Raw genomic sequence first — 18,978 nt, 5'->3', positions numbered from 1 at the left:
CAAATAGGCCATTCGGCCCACCGTGTACGTGTCGGCCATCAAATACATAATCTGTACTGCCAATTGGCTCGCAACCTTCTATACCACGGCGTTTCAAGTGTTCATCTGACTACCTCAAAATGTTGTGACAGCATTCACACAGTCCATTCCAGACTGCAAGCACCCCCGGTTGAACAGTGGAAAAACTCTTTCTAAAATCCCTTTTGAATTTCCTATTTTAATGTCTAGTTAAAAGTCACTTATGGTATGGGTAAACGTTTCTTGCTGTGTACGTGAGTATTAACTTAACCGTCCCGTGGGCGACTTAGTTCCTCGCGATTATTTAATTTTTTATCAAAAGCTAAAAATTCCGCTCTATATTTTATTTCTTTCTGCACAACTGATAAATCAGCGACCTATGGTTTAACTTCGGTTTTTCGCTACCTATGCTATCTAACCTCCAGAGGATCCCAAATCTTTCCGTTTCATTTCAGATTTCTAGCATCTTCTGTACATACTGATCTAAATTGTTTTCACAAACGACCACCAAAAGATCTTTGTGAAAAGAGTAGAGCTGCACCAAAACAAGGGAATTTTAAGAGCTCCATTAGCTGGAACCAACACCCAATTTCCAATTATTGGAACAGCAATTTTAAATTGTGAGAGACGTCTAACCCAGAAAAGCCCCCACCCCCGTACGCCGGAATCGAGAGCCCGTACAAAGTTGTCTTGTGTTTCTCGGTGCATAATTATGTAAGTTGATGTAGCTGTGCCTTAATATGTGTAAGTTGATAGTGTATTTTCAGCTGTATTGGGTTATATAAATTGCTTGTAATCTGAAATACAAATTGTAATGATGTTAAAATGACGCCTTCTACGGTTCGTAATCAACCCCCCCCCCCCACACACACACACACATACATACCCCAATCCCGAGCTTATTTTAGAAAATTGTTAAACTTTTTGGAAAACGGAAGAGCGTCCAAGCTAAAACAGCTGAAGGCAGAATTTCAGACGGTTCCCTAAAATTCGAAGACATCGTTTCGTGTCTGATGATTTCAAAGAAAGTTTGGTCAAATATAATTTCTCATTCTTCGATCAATTCGTTTTTTTAAAAAAGAGAAAGTCAGAGCCCTTCTACAAAATGTGTATTTATCCTGGTAGATATATTTAAACAAATTACTGCATTGTGGACACCTAGAAGCATTCATCACGCCTAAACAATGCTTTGTATGGATGCGAGCTGTCTGTTTAAGTAAGCGATGCTTATAAACTGCAGTAATTGTAAAGAGAATGTTTTGCAATTAATATTCCATTCTTCCAATTTGTGTTTACTTGTGTAATACACGTGATTCCTTCCTGCGTTTAATCATTCCCAAGTGTCAGGAATTCCTTGTGTCCCCGATAATTAAACCTGTCCATAAAGCTATTCGTTGTGTACTCTATGTACGATGTATAGACCTAACATTCTGCCTACAACGAACAGTCTTTTTAGCAAATTTAATTACACCGTTGTACAATTTAGAGCCATTTCTCCGCGGGTAAATTTGATTAAAAATGCACATTTTATCACGCGCTCTCATTATCATTATGTCATTGTCTTTTTAGTTTAATGACCTTCGGACATTATTTGGACAGATTTCTCACAAGTGCCCATATAGTACTTTGATCTTGTTTATTTTTGATTCTCCTGTCAGCCAACAGTAATAAAGTTAAAATAATCTTATCAATGAATTATATGAAACTCCAGTTACTAATTTACAAAATAATCTCTGCTTAGTAGGGGAAGCCCCTGAAATTGAACGTTCAAGATCTGGGCAGTGTGGCAATATGTTGCAGAATAGAATGATCAGGGCTTTAAAACACGAGTAACAAAATATTCTCTGCTATATTTGAATTCCTAAAGACCTTCAATGATAAATCTCTGTATTTACATACATCATAAATCAGATGCAGGTTTTCACCTGAAACGTTGATAATTCCTTTCTTTCCACAGATGCTGCTCGACTCGCTGAGTTCCCCTGGCAGATTGTTTTTTGCTCCAGATTCCAGCATTTTCCAGCTCTTGTGATTATGCATTTCTTCTAGCATTCCCTCAATGAAATATCACGTTTCAACGTTTTAATACAAAAAGAAGGAACCGCGGTGCCTCATCAACCTTCCTTTAAAATTTGATCAGAGTGTAATTTGTGGACAACTGTATGGAAATAGGTACCCAGATTTTGATTTAGTCGAAGTTAAATGGCATTGATTTTAAAGGGCAGACAGCATCGAACAACACGGGTAACTTTGTTATTGGTAAAATGTTAGATAACCTTTTCATGTCAACATCTTTGAAGGAATTCTTTTGAAAATGTGAATTATACAGTACGACATAACCTTCACAAATTTGACTCCAATTTAAACAAAAAGTGTGTGTGTATGTGTATGTGTGTTGAGGGGTATAATTCCCTTCGGCCAGTGTTTGAGTTACTTTCTGATTATCTTCCTTCGCCTTTTCCCGCCTTGAGATGGGCATACGGTACGCTCCTTTAGCTCGGTAACGTTTAAATATTAATACGTCTGGTTATTAATTAATAATTTATTGCATGAATTTGTAATCCATTCTGGTTGTCTACTGGGCTAGTTGTTTTTCATTGCTCTGTTGATATTTTAATTTGTAGTTGTAATTCACTCTTTCCTTAATGCTTTATAATGCGTTGATTCGCTGTTTAAGATCAACAATAACATTTCTGATATTACATTGAACATTCTTTATATTGTAATTTTACTTCGAATTTTACACGTCGATCGTGCGATTATTGTTTAATAGCGTTCATTATAAACCTGTGAGTCGACGCGCGAAGAGGCATTAAAATAAAACAAATTGTTCACACTTCCCTGAGTGGACGCTGCCGACCTCCTCTTTTTTATTAGCGCCGTTTGGCCTTCGAGCACCCGTCCATCATACTTGGTAAGAAGTGAGCATGTGATCGTTTGCCCCCAAAATCTCTAGAAATCATGAGAGTGGAACTGTCCATCGAGTGGGATCCGAAACCACACCGCACGTAATGTATATTTTTTCTTTAATTTAATTCAGTAATATCGCAAAAGTAACAATCACATTGAATGTTAGGATCCATACTCTACATTCTCCAATATTCAAAGAACAGCATCGTCTGTCTTAATTTAAAGCTGCTTAAAATTTACAACACGACATCGTCAGGGATCACATTTTACACTTCAGTGTTTGATCGAGAGTGGAGAGAGATGACATGTTTTACTGCATTCTGATGTGCGACTTACAGCAGACCAGGTTATTTTCGATATCGATGTACACTATCAACAGGATATAGAAAAGCATGGAGTTGAAATATTTCTACAATTTCTCGGAATTGTGAGGATTATGTTGATTTCATTGGGTATACATGTACCGACAGATAGAAATGGAATTAATGACAACGTACCATTATGACTGACCAATGGAAATGACAAAATTTACAGTTTACAGTGATCATGGAAAGAGCGAGCACATCTATTTAACTGATGCCAGTTACATCAGTTTGTTTATAATATTCTGCGCCATCGTGTGGCAGATCATCACACGCTATTAGTGGAAACCTATGATGCCCCCCCCCCCAACCAACCCCTTCCCCCCTCCCCATCATCAAGATCGATGTGAGATGTAACCAAGCGGTCGAAAAATACAGCCCGCCTCTCATTAACACAAATGGTATTTTGGAAGATCATTTCACGTAGACAGATCTCAATTTCAATCAGAAGCTTCTGTTCAAAGAAAGAAGACATGCCATCTGGGATAAGAAGATATATGGACCATTGGTCGTAATTGCTCGTGATCAAGAGATTAAAGGACCCAGGATGTTATTGTGGAGAGAATTGTGCATGCAATGATTCACATTGATGAATAACCATTCCACGAGTTAAAAAAAACCTCAAACATATAAAAATCTCAACAGCACAATCACTGTCGAAACGATGCAGATCAGTTAAAGCCCATTTATAAGACTTCGCCGTCTCATTAAAGCGGCGCGAGGTGAAGCAACCATAAAAGACGCCTGTGCTTGGAAACCACAGCCTGTGCACGTATCCCCACAAATGGATATATTTTAACCCCCACTGGCGATTCTTGTTCACCTGTAAACAAAGGGAATGCTGGTTATGTGCGATTCATTGACTAGGTAGGAGCGAGAGAAGCTTGCCGGCAGGTTGCCCCCTCTGCTCGGAAATTCGAAGCCCGACGACCTCAAGCCGTAGATCCGGGGATGCGCCCTTTGTTACTAAGGAGCGGGTTCTGTCAGCGTTGAGGTGGAGGGGAGGGTTCGGTTGGATGGGGGGTTGTTGCGAGGGTTGAAGGTGGGGCGGAGGAATATTCTGTGATGGTTGGCAGTGGAGGGGAGGGTTCGGTGAAGGTTTGAAAAGAACTCTTGCGGGGGTTGAGAGTGGATGGACTGTTCGGTGAGGGTTGAGGTGAAGATGGATTCCGTGAGGGTTTTGGGATGGGCGGGGAGGATTCTGTGTTGAAGGAGCTTGCGGGTCTGCTACTTTTTCAGAGTGCGCGAGGAGCCGGCTGCCGGTCTTTGTGCCAAGCTGGGTTGTGCGGATGGGCTGGTGATGCCGGGGTTCTCTGCTCTTCCCTCATTCCAGGGCAGTGGGAGCCGCAGGACTCCGAACAATCGGCGCCTGCCGCCGTCACTCGATTCCCAACACCCGCTGCATGTCGATGAGCGAGTGCAGCAACGTTAATGGAATTTTAAATCTCCTCGTTCAGAAATAAAGTCGTTTTAAAACAGGCACATGCTTCAACAATATATAATACTGCTCGTGCTGTGATTATAGAACATCCAGCAGGAATAATTACACTCTCGGGAATTTTATTCAGCTCAAATGGAGGAATATTTTAGTATTACTGTTAACAAAATAATGATTCATGATTATGTGAACTCAGCGGTTACAACTGGAACAGGTTTAGGTAATGGAAAAATAGGTCTTAAGATCAAAACCATAATTTTGTGTGGTGGGCACTAATATATTTAAATAAATGTAGAAAAGATAGAGAAACTGTCATGTCCACATTAATAATCAAACGATCTTAGCTCTTCAACAGATCTTTAATTGCCGTCTATCATGTGTACAGTGTGGTTTTGGAGGGCAAGTATGTGGTGAGGAGACGGAGATGACACTGACAAGTGGAAATGCCATTCCAGGAGCGCAGAGTGCGCCGTAAGTACGATACTGTTGTTTTCCTCTGCAATCCTTTGCATCAACTAACACACAAAGGCACACAGGAAAACCTATAAAGGCCGTGTCACCTCTGAAACACTGTCACCGCTGATCCTCTAGCTCAATACTCCAAATTGCTCTTCTCTCCCCACATCCCTTGATGTATTTTGTGTTCAGGAGTGTATCTATGTCTTTCAATATATTCGGTGTCAGGGTTTCCACAGTTTTCTATGGCAGTGATCTTTCTCCTGATTTTAACCCTAAATGTCATATCCCATACCCTGAGAAAGAGACTCCTCATTCAAAGCCGCCCAGCCAGAGGAAATATTCTCCTTGCACCCATTCTCTCAACACCTGTCAGAATTTTGTGTATCTCATTGCGATCCCCTATCATTCTTCTAAATTCTAGTGAATAAAAGCCTTGTCAATCCAACCCCTCTTCACACAACAGTCCCGCCATCTCAGGAATCGGAATAGCGAACCCTCTCTATACTCGCTCCTTAGGTAAGGAAACTCAGGCTGCACACAGCCCTCCAGGAGTAGACTCACTATGGTCTCTACCCGTCACAGTGTTTACCAGTACAGTGCCTTTCATAATTTCCCGGTGCATTCTTACAATCCCACCAACCATCACCTTCATTACAATTTCTCCTGAAACAGTAGGTAATGCATCACCTGTACTTTCACCGCTTCCCCAATGACCATTCAGGGACCAAAACGGTCGTAGATCATAGAACATAGAACAATGTAGCTCAGGAACAGGCCCTTCAGCCCTGAATGTGTGTGCTGACCACATTTCTAATTTCAACTACACATCAGCCCTGGGCTTTCTAGGTGAAGCAATGATTCACTTGCACTTGTTATAATCCAGCACACCGCATTTGGTGTTCACAAGGAGGCCTCCTCTACAATGGAGAAGCCAATGCAGAACACCCATGGAGTAATCTTGAACTTGATTTCCTCACTTCTACTTTGATCTATATGTGGCCCATAATGCAACTACTAAGGCCTAACACAAGCTTGAAGAACAGCACCTTATTTTCTGCATGGGCACATTGCATCACTCCGAACTCAACATCTTCAGGAAACTTGAACTCTGTATCATATTGGCTCAGCTTGATTCTTTCCCTTTTTACCCCCCTGTAGGAATGGCGAATATGAGCCAGTTATGTCTTCCACATTGTACTACATCTGCCATGCACTTGACTACTCACTGAACTGTCAAAATCAGTTTCAAATCTTTTTGCATCTTCACAATTCACAATCCCACCAGTTTCATGTCAGCAGCAAACTTAGAAAATAAAATGTTTGGTTTCCTCATAAAGTCATTAAAATTTATTGGGAATATCTTTGAAATCAATCCATAACCCCCGCAGTTATTCATTCCTATTCTCCATTTCCTGTCTGTTGCCTAATGTTCACTCTGTGACACAATTTCACCCTCAACCCCACATGTTTTACTTTTGTACTATAATCTCTTCAATGGGATTCATCAGTGGCTTTCTAAAAATGCAAATACACTATATCCATTGGTTCTCCCTTATCTATTCTACCAGTTATGTCCTTAAAAAAGATACTACGTCAAATGTGGTTTCCTTTTTATAAATTCATATTGATTTGTTCTAATCTGGTTGATGTGTTTAGTTTTGCTGATATCACATCTTTTGCCCCTAGAAGGGGAGGGGTGGTGATCAAAGGGACTAATTCTAGGAGGTGGTGATGGACTTTAGGAAGAGTAAGCCTGCACTGCTCTTTGTTATTATTGATGGTGAGGACCTACAAGTACCTGGGGGTGCAGCTGGATGACAGACTTGAGTGGAGCACCAACACAAGAAGGGCCAGAATCACCTCTGCTTTCTGAGGAGACTGGGGTCCTTTGGAGTATGCAAGCCATCCCTTCACACATTCTACCAGTCTGTTGTCACCAGTACAATCTTCTATGCAGTGGTGTGCTGGGGCAATGGCATCAACACGGGCGATGCTATGGGGCTCAATAAACTGATTAGAAAGGCTGGCTCTGTTATAGGAGACAAACTAGACACACTGAATTGTGATAGAACAAAGGACCCTACAGAAAATCCTGCCAATTCTGAACAATGTTTCTTACTCTCTTCGTGCCACCTTGGCTGAACATAGGAGCACTTTCAGTAATAAACTAAGAGAATTTCACTGCTCCAAACAGCGCTATATGAGGTCATTCTTACCCTCAGCCATTAGGCTCTATAATGAGTCAAACTGTAGCCAGGGAAGTGATGGCCCCCTCCTGTTAGAGTGTTTAAAGTTAACTTATTTTTATTTATTCTTCTTATTCCTCTTCTAATATTGTATATCCGTGTACTGGTAATGCTACTGTGACACTGTGATTTCATTTGGGATCAATGAAGTATCTATCTATCGATCTAGTTGGTGTTCTGTGATTAGTGGTGTTCCACAGGGATCTGTCCTCAGACCTCTGCTGTTTGTGAGGTATATAAATAACCTTGATGAAAATGTAGGTGGGTGGATTAGTAAATTTACAGATGATATGAAGATTGTGGATAGCACAGAAGATTGGCAAAAAATACTGCAAGATGTAAATCATTTGCAGGCATGGGTGAGGAAAGGGCAGATGAAGTTTAACCCAGCCAAATATGAAGCATTGCACCTTGATAGGTCAAATGCAAAGAGACAGTACACCTAACAATGTTTGTGAGTGGAGGGATCTTGGTGTCCACGTTTACAGCTCCCTGAAAAATGGCTATACAGTTTGATAGGGTGGTTACAAAGGCATATGGCATGCTTGCCTTTATAGAGCATAAAAAACTACAGCACGTTACAGGCTCTTCAGCCCACAATGTTGTGCCAAACATTGAAACTGCCTAGAACCTACTCTAGAATTGCCTAGAATACCTACTGTATAGACCTCTATTTTTCTAAGCTCCATGTACTATGTATCTAAGAGTCTCTTAAAAGACTTTATCGTATCTGCGTCCACCACTGTTGCCAGCAGTGCATTCCAGGCACCCACCACTCTCTGTGTGAAAAACATACCCCTGACATCCCCTTAGTACCTACTTCCACACACCTTAAAACTATGCCCCCTTGTGTTAGCCATTTCAGCCCCGAGACAAAAGCCTCTGGCTATCCACATGATCAATGCCTCTCGTCATCTTATACACCTCTATCAGGTCACCTCTCATCCTCCATTTTCCAGCGAGAAAAGGCCCAGTTCACTCAACCTATTCTCATAACACACGCTCTCCAATCCAAGCAACATCCATGTAAATCTCCACTGCACTCTCTCTACAGTACCCACATCCTTCCTGTAGTGAGGTGACCAGAACTGAAAACAGTACTCCAAGTGGGGTATGACTAAGATCTAATATAGCTGTAACATTACCTCATGGCGCTTGAACTCAATTCCATGGTATATAAATGCCAACACACCATATGCCTTCTTAGCAACAATGTCAACCTGTGCAGCAGGACACGGAACCCAAGATCTCTCTAATCCTCCACACTGCCAAGAGTCTCACCATTAATACTATATCTTGTCTTCAAATTTGACCTACCAAAACGAACCACTTCACACTTATCTGGGTTGAACTCCATCTGCCACTTCTCAGCCCAATTCTGCCTCCTGTTGATGTCCCGCTGTAACATCTGACAACCCTCCAGACTATCCATTACACCCCCAACTTTTGTGTCATCAGCAAACTTACCAACCCACCCTTATACTTCCTCATCCAGGTCGTTTATAAAAATCACAAAGAGGAGGGGTCCCAGTACAGATCCTTGTGGAACACCACTGGTCACCAACCTCCATGCAGAATACAAACCACCCTTGGCCTTCTGTGGGCAAGCCAATTCTGAATCCACAAAGCAAGGACTCATTGTACCTTATACCTCCTTACATTCTGAATGAACCTTGCATGGGGAACCTTATCAAATGCCTTACTGAAATCCATTCTACATCCACTGCTCTACCTTCATCAGAATCAGGTTTATTATCACCAGCATGTGATGTGAAATTTGTTAACTTAGCAACAGCAGTTCAATGCAATACATAATCTAGCAGAGAAAAAATAATAATAAATAAATTTTTTGAAAATAAATAAACAAATCAAGTACAGTTTACATATATTGAATAGAATTTAAAAAGTGCAAAAACAGAAATGCTGTATATTAAAAAAAAGTGAGGTAGTGTCCAAAGATTCAATGTCCATTCAGGAATCAGATGGCAGAGGGGAAGAAGCTGTGTTTTGTTATATCCACAAAGAATTCAATCAGATTCGTAAAGTACAACCTGCCCTTAACAAAGCCATGCTAACTATCCCTAATCAGATTATGTCTCTCCAGATTATTAGTCAAGGCATTGAAATCAAAGATCAGAAAGTCATGTTGCAACTTTATAAATCTGTAGTTAGGCTGCATCTCGAGTATTGCATACAATTTTGGTCACTCCATTACAGGAAGGATATCAAGGGTGCAGAAGAGGTTTACCGGGATTTTGCCTGGATTAGAGAGTATGTGAAAGGTTGGACAATCTTGGGTTGGTTTATCTGGAACGGCAGAGGTTCTGTTGAGATCAGATAGAGGTTTATAAGATTATGAGAGGCATAGATAAAGTAGACAGACAAGTTCTTTCTCCAAGGGGTTGAAATGTCCAACACCAGAGGGCATGCATTTAAGGCGAAAGGGTGTAATTTCAAAGGAGATGTGAGAGGCAAGTTTTTTTTACACAGGGAACGGTGGGTCCCCTAGAATGCGCTGTCTGGGGTGACGGTAGAGGCAGAAACATTAGAGACTTTCAAGAGACATGAATGTGAGGGCAATGGAAGGCTACGGGCATTGTGTAGACTGAGGGGATTAGTTTAGTTAGCCATTTGATTACTAACTTAATTAGTTCAGCACAAGATTGTGGTATGAAGGGCCTGTTCCTGTGTTGTACTGTTCTACGATCTATAATCGATGCCACCATTTTCTCTACTACCAATATTGGGCTAAATACTCTATAGTTTCTGGTTTTCTCTTTCCCTTTTTAATAAGGGAGTTATATTTTCCATGCTGTGATCTGCAGGAACCATTCCATAATTTTTTGAATCTTAGAAGATGATAACCAGTGTTTCTCATTTAATACACTGATATACATTTTAACAGGCCCCAGAAACTTTTCAATTTTCAGACCCATTAATTTCTACAGCAATTTCTTATCTAATGCCCAATTCTAATTTCCTTTGCACTCTTCTTACTGTTGTCATCAGGAAGGAGATACAGGAGCCTCAGGTCCCACACCATAGTTTCTACCCTGCAACTATCATGTATTTGAACCAGAGGGGATAACTTCACTCAACTTCACTCACCCCATCACTGAACAGATTCCATATGCTCTGGACTCTCCTTCAAGGACTCTACAACTTGTATTCTTGATATTTTTTGCTTATATATAATTATTATTATTATTTTGTTTTTCTCTTTTTTATTTTCATAGTTTGCTGTCTTTTGCTCATTTTTTGTCCATCTTTGTTGCATGCAGTTTTTTATTGCTTTTCTTTGCATTTACTGTGAATGCCTGCAAGAAAATGAATCTCATATAAAGTACATATATGTACTCTGAACTTTGAACTTTAATTCTTCCTCTTCATTATGCTCTTGATACCCTCACACTTCTGAAGAGCCACTTGTATATTCTCCCATCAAAACAATCAATATATTTTTTTAATTCCTCTGCCATTTGCTTGACCCTTATGACCATTTCTCCGATTACTAATCTTTTACTTGTAGAAGTATTTCCAGTTTGCCTTTATATTCCTTGCAAGTCTACTCTCGTATTCAATTTTTGCTCTCTCAATCAGCTTCTTGGTGTTTTCTTTTGGTGAATTCTATATTGCTGGCTTTCTACTTTATCCAGCAACTTTCTGTAACTCCTCTTTGAATCTTAAAATATCCTGAATTCTTTGTTAGCCATGGTTTCGTCACTTTTCTTTTTGAGCTTCAGTGCTAGAAAGGTGTGTATGACCATTGCAGTTAAACATCACATCCCTGCATGTGTTCTTTAAATGAGAGCCATGCCTAAACATTATGCCTTTTAATGACAATCCCTAAACTGCCACAGCGGACTCACTCCTTATACCTTCATACTTTCCTTAGTTTAGATTTAGGATTCTAGTTTTATACTAAATGACTTCACCCCCTACCTTAGTTTCATTTTACAGGTTGTATTTGTGTCCAAATGTAAAGTCATTTACTCAAGAGTTTTCAGAGCGCAGTTGCTGTAGTGGGGAAGAGGGCAGTTATGTTACACACAGTAAATTTTCACATACAGCACCATGCCTATAACCTCCATACATGCCGGTAGAGTAGTGGTTAACCCAATGCTTTACAGTGCCAGTGACATAGGTTCAATCTTGTCAGTGTCTGTAAGGAGTTTTTACATTCTCTATGTGGCTGCAAGGGTTTTTTCTGTGTGCTCCAGCTTCCTCCCACATTCTCAAGACCATAAAACCATAAGACCGTAAGATATAGGAGCAGAAGTAGGCCGTTCAGCCTATCGAATCTCCTCCGCCATTCAATTATGGGCTCATCTAATACTTCCAGTCATCCCCACTCCCCTGTCTTCTCCCCATACCCTTTGGTGCCCTGGCTAATCAAGAAACTATCTATCTCTGCCTTGAATACACCCAATGACTTGGCCTCCACAGCTGCTCATGGCAAAAATTCCATAGATTTACCACCCTCTAACTGGAGTAATTTCTCCATATCTCTGTTCTAAATGGACATCCTTCAATCCTGAAGTTGTACCCTCTTGTCCTGGCCTCCCCTATCATGGGAAATAATTCTACCATATCTAATCTGTTCAGGCCTTTTAACATTCAGAATGTTTCTATGAGATCACCCCTCATTCTCCTGAACTCCAGGGAATACAGCCCAAGAGCTGCCAGATGTTCCTCATACGGTAACCCTTTCATTCCTGGAATCATTCTCGTGAATCTTCTCTGAACACTCTCCAATGTCAGTGTATCCTTTCTAAAATAAGGAGCCCAAAACTGCACACAATACTCCAAGTGTGGTCAATAGAGCCTCAACATCACAGCCCTGCTCTTATATTCTATACCTCTAGAAATGAATGCCAACATTACATTTGACTTCTTCACCACTGACTCAACCTGCAGGTTAAACTTTAGGGTATCCTGCACAAGGACTCCCAAGTCCCTTTGCATTTCTGCATTTTGAATTCTCTCCCCATCTAAATCATAGTCTGGCCGTTTATTTCTTCCACCAAAGTGCATGACCATACACTTTCCAACATTGTATTTCATTTGCCACTTCTTTGCCCATTCCCCTAAGTCTTTCTGCAAGCTCTCTGTTTCCTAACATTACCCGCTCCTCCATCTATCTTCAAAGGTCCAATTTAATGTCAGAGAAATGTATACAATATACATCCTGAAATGCTCTTTCTTTGCAAACATTCACGAAAACAGAGGTGTGCCCCAAAGAATGAACGACAGTTAAACATAAGAACCCTGAAGTCCATCCCAGCGCCCCACCCTCCCGCGCATTAGCAGCAGCAAGCAACAATCCCCCTCCCCCCCCACTGGCAAAAAGAAGCATTGGCACTGCCACTGAGCACTCAAGTGTGACCAAAGCAATGGCAAAGACACGGACTGGCAGTTACCCCAAAGACTTCGCGTTTCACCCAGCATTCGACATACCACGGGTTCTCTTCTCCCTAATACGGGAGAAGGACGTGTCTCCATTTTCCCAACAAGCAGGGAGACATAAGAAACAACTCGCTGGTTTATGATGTTAAAAGTCCATTACGTCACTTTTTCAAGCCCTGTGCCTGAAGATTACAAAGATCCTGCACATCATCGAGCACACAGTAGTAGATTTTCCAACTCCCCCAACGACACATGGGTCTCCTGCCATGACATCAACCCTCGATCCCCCCCATCTTCAGAGCCCCAAGATCTTAGTCTCCCAAATCCAAGCCGGACTCTCAGTCTGAACCCTTGGCGTGCTGAACAACAGCTGGTTCTGAAACCCCGAGAACGGGTTCCATTCCCACAAGGAACTGAAGTCAGCATGTAACTCCAGGTCAGGGTCTTCAAAAGAACCCTGAAAGAGAAAAATAAAGATATTAGAGATGGAAATAGAACTGTTTCCAAAGATGCAAACAAAGGAGTTGCTGTTTAGCACTATCTTAACTTCGCTCCGCCTTTTTATATCATCGGCAAATTTATCCATTAATCCCATAGTCCAAATCATTGGCATGCATCATAAAAGCAGCAGTCCCAACACCGACCCCTGTGGAACTGCACTGGTAACCAGCCGCCAGCCAGAATAGGATCCCTTTATTCCCACTCTCTGTCTTCTGCCAATTAGCCAATGCTCCACCCACGCTAGTAATTTCCCTGTAATTCAATTGGCTCTTACCTTGCTAAGCCGTTCATGTGTGGCACCTTGCCAAAGTCCTTCTGAAAATCTAAGTACTCCACATCTACTGCATCTCTTTTATCTACCCTGCTTGTAATTTCCTCAAAAAATTGCAGTAGGTTAGTCAGGCAGGATTTTCCTGTCAGGAAACCATGCTGGCTTTGGCCTATCTTGCCCTGTGCCTCCAGGTACTCCGTACTCTCATCCCCAACAATCGATTCCAACAGCTTCCCTGCCACTGATGTCAGGCTAACAGGTCTATAGTTTCCTTTCTGCTGCCTCCCACCCTTCCTAAATTGCGGAGTTTCATTTGCAATTTTCCAGTCACCCGGTACAATGCCAGAATCTATTGATTCTTGAAAGATCATTGATAATGCCTCCGCAATCTCTCCAGCTACTTCCTTCAGAACCCGAGGGTGAATTTCATCAGGTCCAGGAAATTTATCCACACTCAAACCATTACGATTCCTGAGCACCTTCTGAGTTGTAATTTTCACTGCACATACTTCACTTCCCTGACACACTTGAATATCCAGTATACTGCTGATGTCTTCCACTAAGACTGATGCAAAATACGCATTCAGTTCCTCTGCCATCTCTGTGTCTCTCATTACAATATCTCCAGTGTCCTTTTCTATTGGTCCTATATTTAACCTTAACATTCTTATACCCTTTATATACTTAAAAAAGCTTTTCATATCTTTGATATTAGTCACCAGCTTCCTTTCATAATTCATCTTTTCCTTCTTAATGACCTTCTTAGTTTCCTTCTGCAAGTTTTTAAAAGCTTTCCAATCCTCTATCTAGACAGATTAGAAAGGGTTAGTAAGTTGTGAGGGCATGTTATGTTGGTGCTGGAAGCATGGCGACTCTCGCAGGCTGCCCTCTACACATATCGGACTGTGTTGATCATCTCTGCAATTGATGTATTTCATTGTGTGTTTTGATGTACATGTGACAAGTAGGGCTAATCTCTTTATTCTTCGATATCTCTTTTCATATTAGCTCTCTCTCAGTAATAGTGATTGATGTTTGGCAGGCTGGCAGGATAATCTCTCTGCTCTTTTACAAAGTGTTTTAGGTTAGGACCATAAGAAGTAGGAAGAGGAGGAGGCCTCTCTCCCCTGCTCTGCTATTCATAGGATCAGGGTTGTTCTATCACTGTACACACCCACTTTCTTATAACCATTGATCAGAAATCTATGTGTCTCATTCGTTGGCAAAGACTCATAATGAGAAGGAGGTCTTCCACTCCTCAGTCTCAAATGGTTGTAAAATGCAGGCTTTTCAGCGATATCTGCAACTCAGTGATTTAAATCCCATGAATGGAAATAATTACAACTCAAACTTCAGCCCACAGAATGAGTGCCAATTGCAAAATGATGAGAAGGCTTTTAAATTTATGTTGATATACGACTGGCAGTGTGAGTCTAGTCTGAATTTAACCCGAATATGTTAAAGCCATGTAGTGACATATTCTACCTGTAATGCTATCTCACGCAGTTTGTACTTAGCAGTGATGGAATATAAGTACAAACTGGTGTCAATCCGCAGTGCTCTGTGCCAAATCAAATTAAGGGTTCTTAGAACTTTGAGGATGTAATGCTCATTCCCCTAACATGAAAATTAACCATAGAAGGGTGGGTCATGTTAGCATTCTTCTGGTGGTCAAAGTGCAAGTTGTAGCCAAGGGCGACGTTCAGCATAATTCCAGTCTTAAAAACTTTATTCCTCTGTTTTACTCCTGATCTCAGACTGCTAACACAGAACTACAAAAGCCTGAGATTCATTCAAATGCACTAAATTGACAATGGGTTAAAATAACAATAAATAAGATTTTTGAGCAATTCTTTAAGGGTAAAAACTAAATTTGTTGAGCTTGAGAACCTATGGCAATTAATATTCTTTGCTTGTGGAGGTCAAGACACTAGCCTCATGTCAAACTCTTTAACACTTCAAAATAATATAAGACTCAAACTAGACTCACCATTAGATTTCATGTGGGAAGTATAAATTCTTGTTTCATGACATTTTCTGATTGTAAACAAACCCACACAAGGTAATTGATCTTTTGATAATACCCATTGTTGCATTTCCAGTATTTGGCATCATAGCGGCACAGCTAGAGGAACTGCTCCCTCACAGGTCGAGTGAGCCAGGCTTGATCCTCAGGTGCTGCCTGTGTGAAGCTTTCAGCATCCTGCAGTAACCACATCGGTTTTCTCCAGTTGCTTGGGCTTCCTCCCACATCTCAAAGGCATTCTGCTAGGTAACCAATCTTCTGTAAATTACCCCTTAGTGTACAAGTATGAAAGGGCAGTTGAAGGACATGTGTGAGAGAGAATAAATTGTATAGCTATGGGAAAATAAGGAGAGGGGTTCGCTAATACAAGGGCTAACATAGACATGATGGGTTGCATGGCCTCCTGTGACATCATAAATATAAGATTAGGTGTAGAAATATGCTATGCTATGATTAGTGATTATGTTCTGTGCTTTTAAAAAGCACAACAGTGTTTTGTGCGGTGTTGAAGATGTGCTGTGCCTTTCCGACTACTGAAAATGCCACATTGATGTCTTTTTTAGTGCCTTTCTAGCAACTATCCTTTACAATAGTTAAAAAAATTAACTGGAGCTCATTTGGTCCATAATTTCTGAAAATTAATGCAAACTATTTTCTTTCATTTTATCCAATAGATCTAATATCTAACAATCTTGAATATCTATTACTTCAAAAACTTAATCTTCTAATTGATGCCAGCAAAACTTAAGAAAAAGAAGAAGAAATGTGCGTTGGATTAGGCTGTGGAATTGTTACTTTTCTTGCACTTCCTTTGTAGCTTTAACTTCCCCATGCTTGCTTGTGTTTTTATGTAATCACCTCTATACATGTGAACTTTCCCGAAAGTCCAGTGCAGTTGCTTTTGTGTTTTTCTATAAGCTTCTTAGTTTTCTGTAGCAGGTGTCACTTAAATCTAGTCAATTTATAGATTAATTTTTATCACTGGAATTTTGTTATCTCTAGTCTGAGTATTTATTTATACATATGAGCAGCACTGCCCAACAACCCACCTATTTAACCCTAGCCTAATCACAGGATGATTAGCAATGACCAATTAACCTACCAACCAAATTGTCTTCACCCTGTGGGAGGAAACTCACACACTCATGGGGCGGCCATACAAATTCCTTACAGAGGACGCTGGAATTGAACTACAAACTCCAATACTGTGGGCTGCAGTACCATTGTACCATGACTCCCTTTTCCTTGGTCTCTTTTCTTTGATTCCTTGTTCCTGCAACATTTAATAAATGGCCATAAGCAACAAGTTTAATGTCTCATTCTTGACTTCTGAAGAATCTTTGGATTGCAAAAGCATCAGGATCTAACATACAGCTCTTGGCACTCCGTGCTTGCTCTGCCATTTAATATTACCATGGCTGGCTGAGGTTTTACCTCAGTGCCTTCATATCTGTCTTGAATATCCTCAGTGACTGAGCCTCTACATCCGGTTTTAAAAGAGAATTCCAAAGGGTCACTGGCCTCTGGGTGAAGAGATTTCTTCTCATATTTGTCCTTATTGGATAGCCCTATATTTTGAAACTCTGATCTCTGGTTCTACAAGCTACAACCAAAGGAAATATCCTACACCTTATATGATTAAATGATCATTTCTCATTCTTTGAAACTCTAGAAAATATAGACAGCGTCTGCTTAAACTCTTCATTTCTTCTCATACAACTAACCTGCCAACCCAGTATTCAATCTGGTAAACCTTTACTGCATTCCCTCTATTGCAAATATATAATGTCTTAGAAGGTAAGGCCAGATCTGTTCACAATATTCTAGATGTGGTCTCACCAGAGTTCTATATAACTGGAGCAAGTTGTCTTGCTCTTGCACACAAATCCTCATGCAATAAAGGCTTGTCTACCTACTTGCTGAAACTGCATATAAACCTTCAGTGATTTGTGTACAAGGACACCCAGGTCCCTTTAAACACCAATCACTTTCAATCTATCGCTGTTAAAAAATACCCTGTATTTTTTCCATCCCATGTAGCCTCTTTGCATTCTTCCCCCATCATACACTGCCATCTAACTTGGTACCATGAGCAGATGTGAATGTGTTACGCCTGATCCCCTCATCCAACTTATTGAGCTATGTTGTGAACAGCTGGGTCTCAGCACTAATCTTTGCAGCACCCCAGTAGCCATTGCCTGACAACCAGAAATTGACTTGTTTGATGCTATTCTTATACTTCTCAATTAACCAAAGCTCAATTAATCTTGGTATTTTACACTAAACCCCCACCCCAATAATATATGCTCTAATTTGGTTTAACAATCTTGTGTGGTGCATTATCAAAATCTTTCTGGAAGTCCGAAGGCACAATATCCATTGATTCTCCTTTTCTTCTAACTCCAATCTTAAAAAAACCATCTTGTCCAACTTCGTCAAAAATTAACCACGAGGAAATCTGCAGATGCTGGAAATTCAAACAACACACACAAAATGCTGGTGGAACACAGCAGGCCAGGCAGCATCTATAGGAAGAAGCACTGTCGACGTTTCAGGCCAAGACCCTTCGTCAGGACTAACCAAAAGGAAAGATAGTAAGAAATTTGTAAGTAGTGGGGGGAGGGGGAAATGCGAAATGATAGGAGAAGACCGGAGGGGGTGGGATGAAGCTCAGAGCTGGAAAGGTGATTGGCGAAAGTGATACAGAGCTGGAGAAGGGAAAGGATCATGGGACGGGAGGCAGTATACCACACCAGCCGACTCACAGGTGAAGTGTCACCTCACCTGGAAGGACTGTCTGGGGCCCTGAGGAAGTTATGGAGAATTATACGTTGGACCTGGAGGCTGGTGGGGTGGTAAGTGAGGACAAGGGGAACCCTAACCCGAGTTGGGTGGTGGGCAGATGTGCGGGAAATGGGAGAGGTGCATTTGAGAGCAGAGTTGATGGTGGAAGAAGGGAAGCCCCTTTGTTAAAAAAAGGAAGACATCTCCTTTGACCTGGAATGAAAAACCTCATCCTGAGAGCATCCTGGAATGAAAAGCTTCCCTTCCCACCGATCTCCCTCCTGGCACTTAACCTTGTAAATGGAACAAGTGCTACACCTGCCCTTACACTTCCTCCCTCACCACCATTCAGGGCCCCAGACAGTCCTTCCAGGTGAGGCAACACTTCACCTGTGAGTCGGCTGGTGTGGTATACTGCATCCGGTGCTCCCAGTGTGGCCCTTTATATATTGGTGAGACCTGACGCAGACTGGGAGACCATTTCGCTGAACACCTGCGCTCGGTCCACCAGGGAAAGCAGGATCTCCCAGTGGCCACACATTTTAATTCCACGTCCC

At 41.2% G+C, this 18,978-nt stretch overlaps 1 long non-coding RNA gene across 3 annotated transcripts; it reads left to right on the top strand.

The window, feature by feature from the left end:
* Window positions 1-2,896: 2,896 nt before the first annotated feature.
* On the top strand, window positions 2,897-16,908 carry LOC132395456 (uncharacterized). 3 transcript variants are annotated; one of them, XR_009512616.1, is made up of 4 exons: window positions 2,897-3,026; window positions 5,114-5,199; window positions 15,714-15,883; window positions 16,312-16,908. It is a non-coding gene; the product is annotated as an uncharacterized LOC132395456 (long non-coding RNA). The 3 variants fall into 3 exon arrangements; XR_009512615.1 differs by lacking the exon at window positions 2,897-3,026 and adding an exon at window positions 4,019-4,157; XR_009512617.1 differs by lacking the exon at window positions 15,714-15,883.
* Window positions 16,909-18,978: the final 2,070 nt, after the last annotated feature.

The sequence above is a fragment of the Hypanus sabinus genome, chromosome 6, assembly GCF_030144855.1.
Source record: "Hypanus sabinus isolate sHypSab1 chromosome 6, sHypSab1.hap1, whole genome shotgun sequence".
NCBI lineage: Eukaryota > Metazoa > Chordata > Chondrichthyes > Myliobatiformes > Dasyatidae > Hypanus > Hypanus sabinus.
This window is presented reverse-complemented; position numbering and strand designations above follow the sequence as displayed.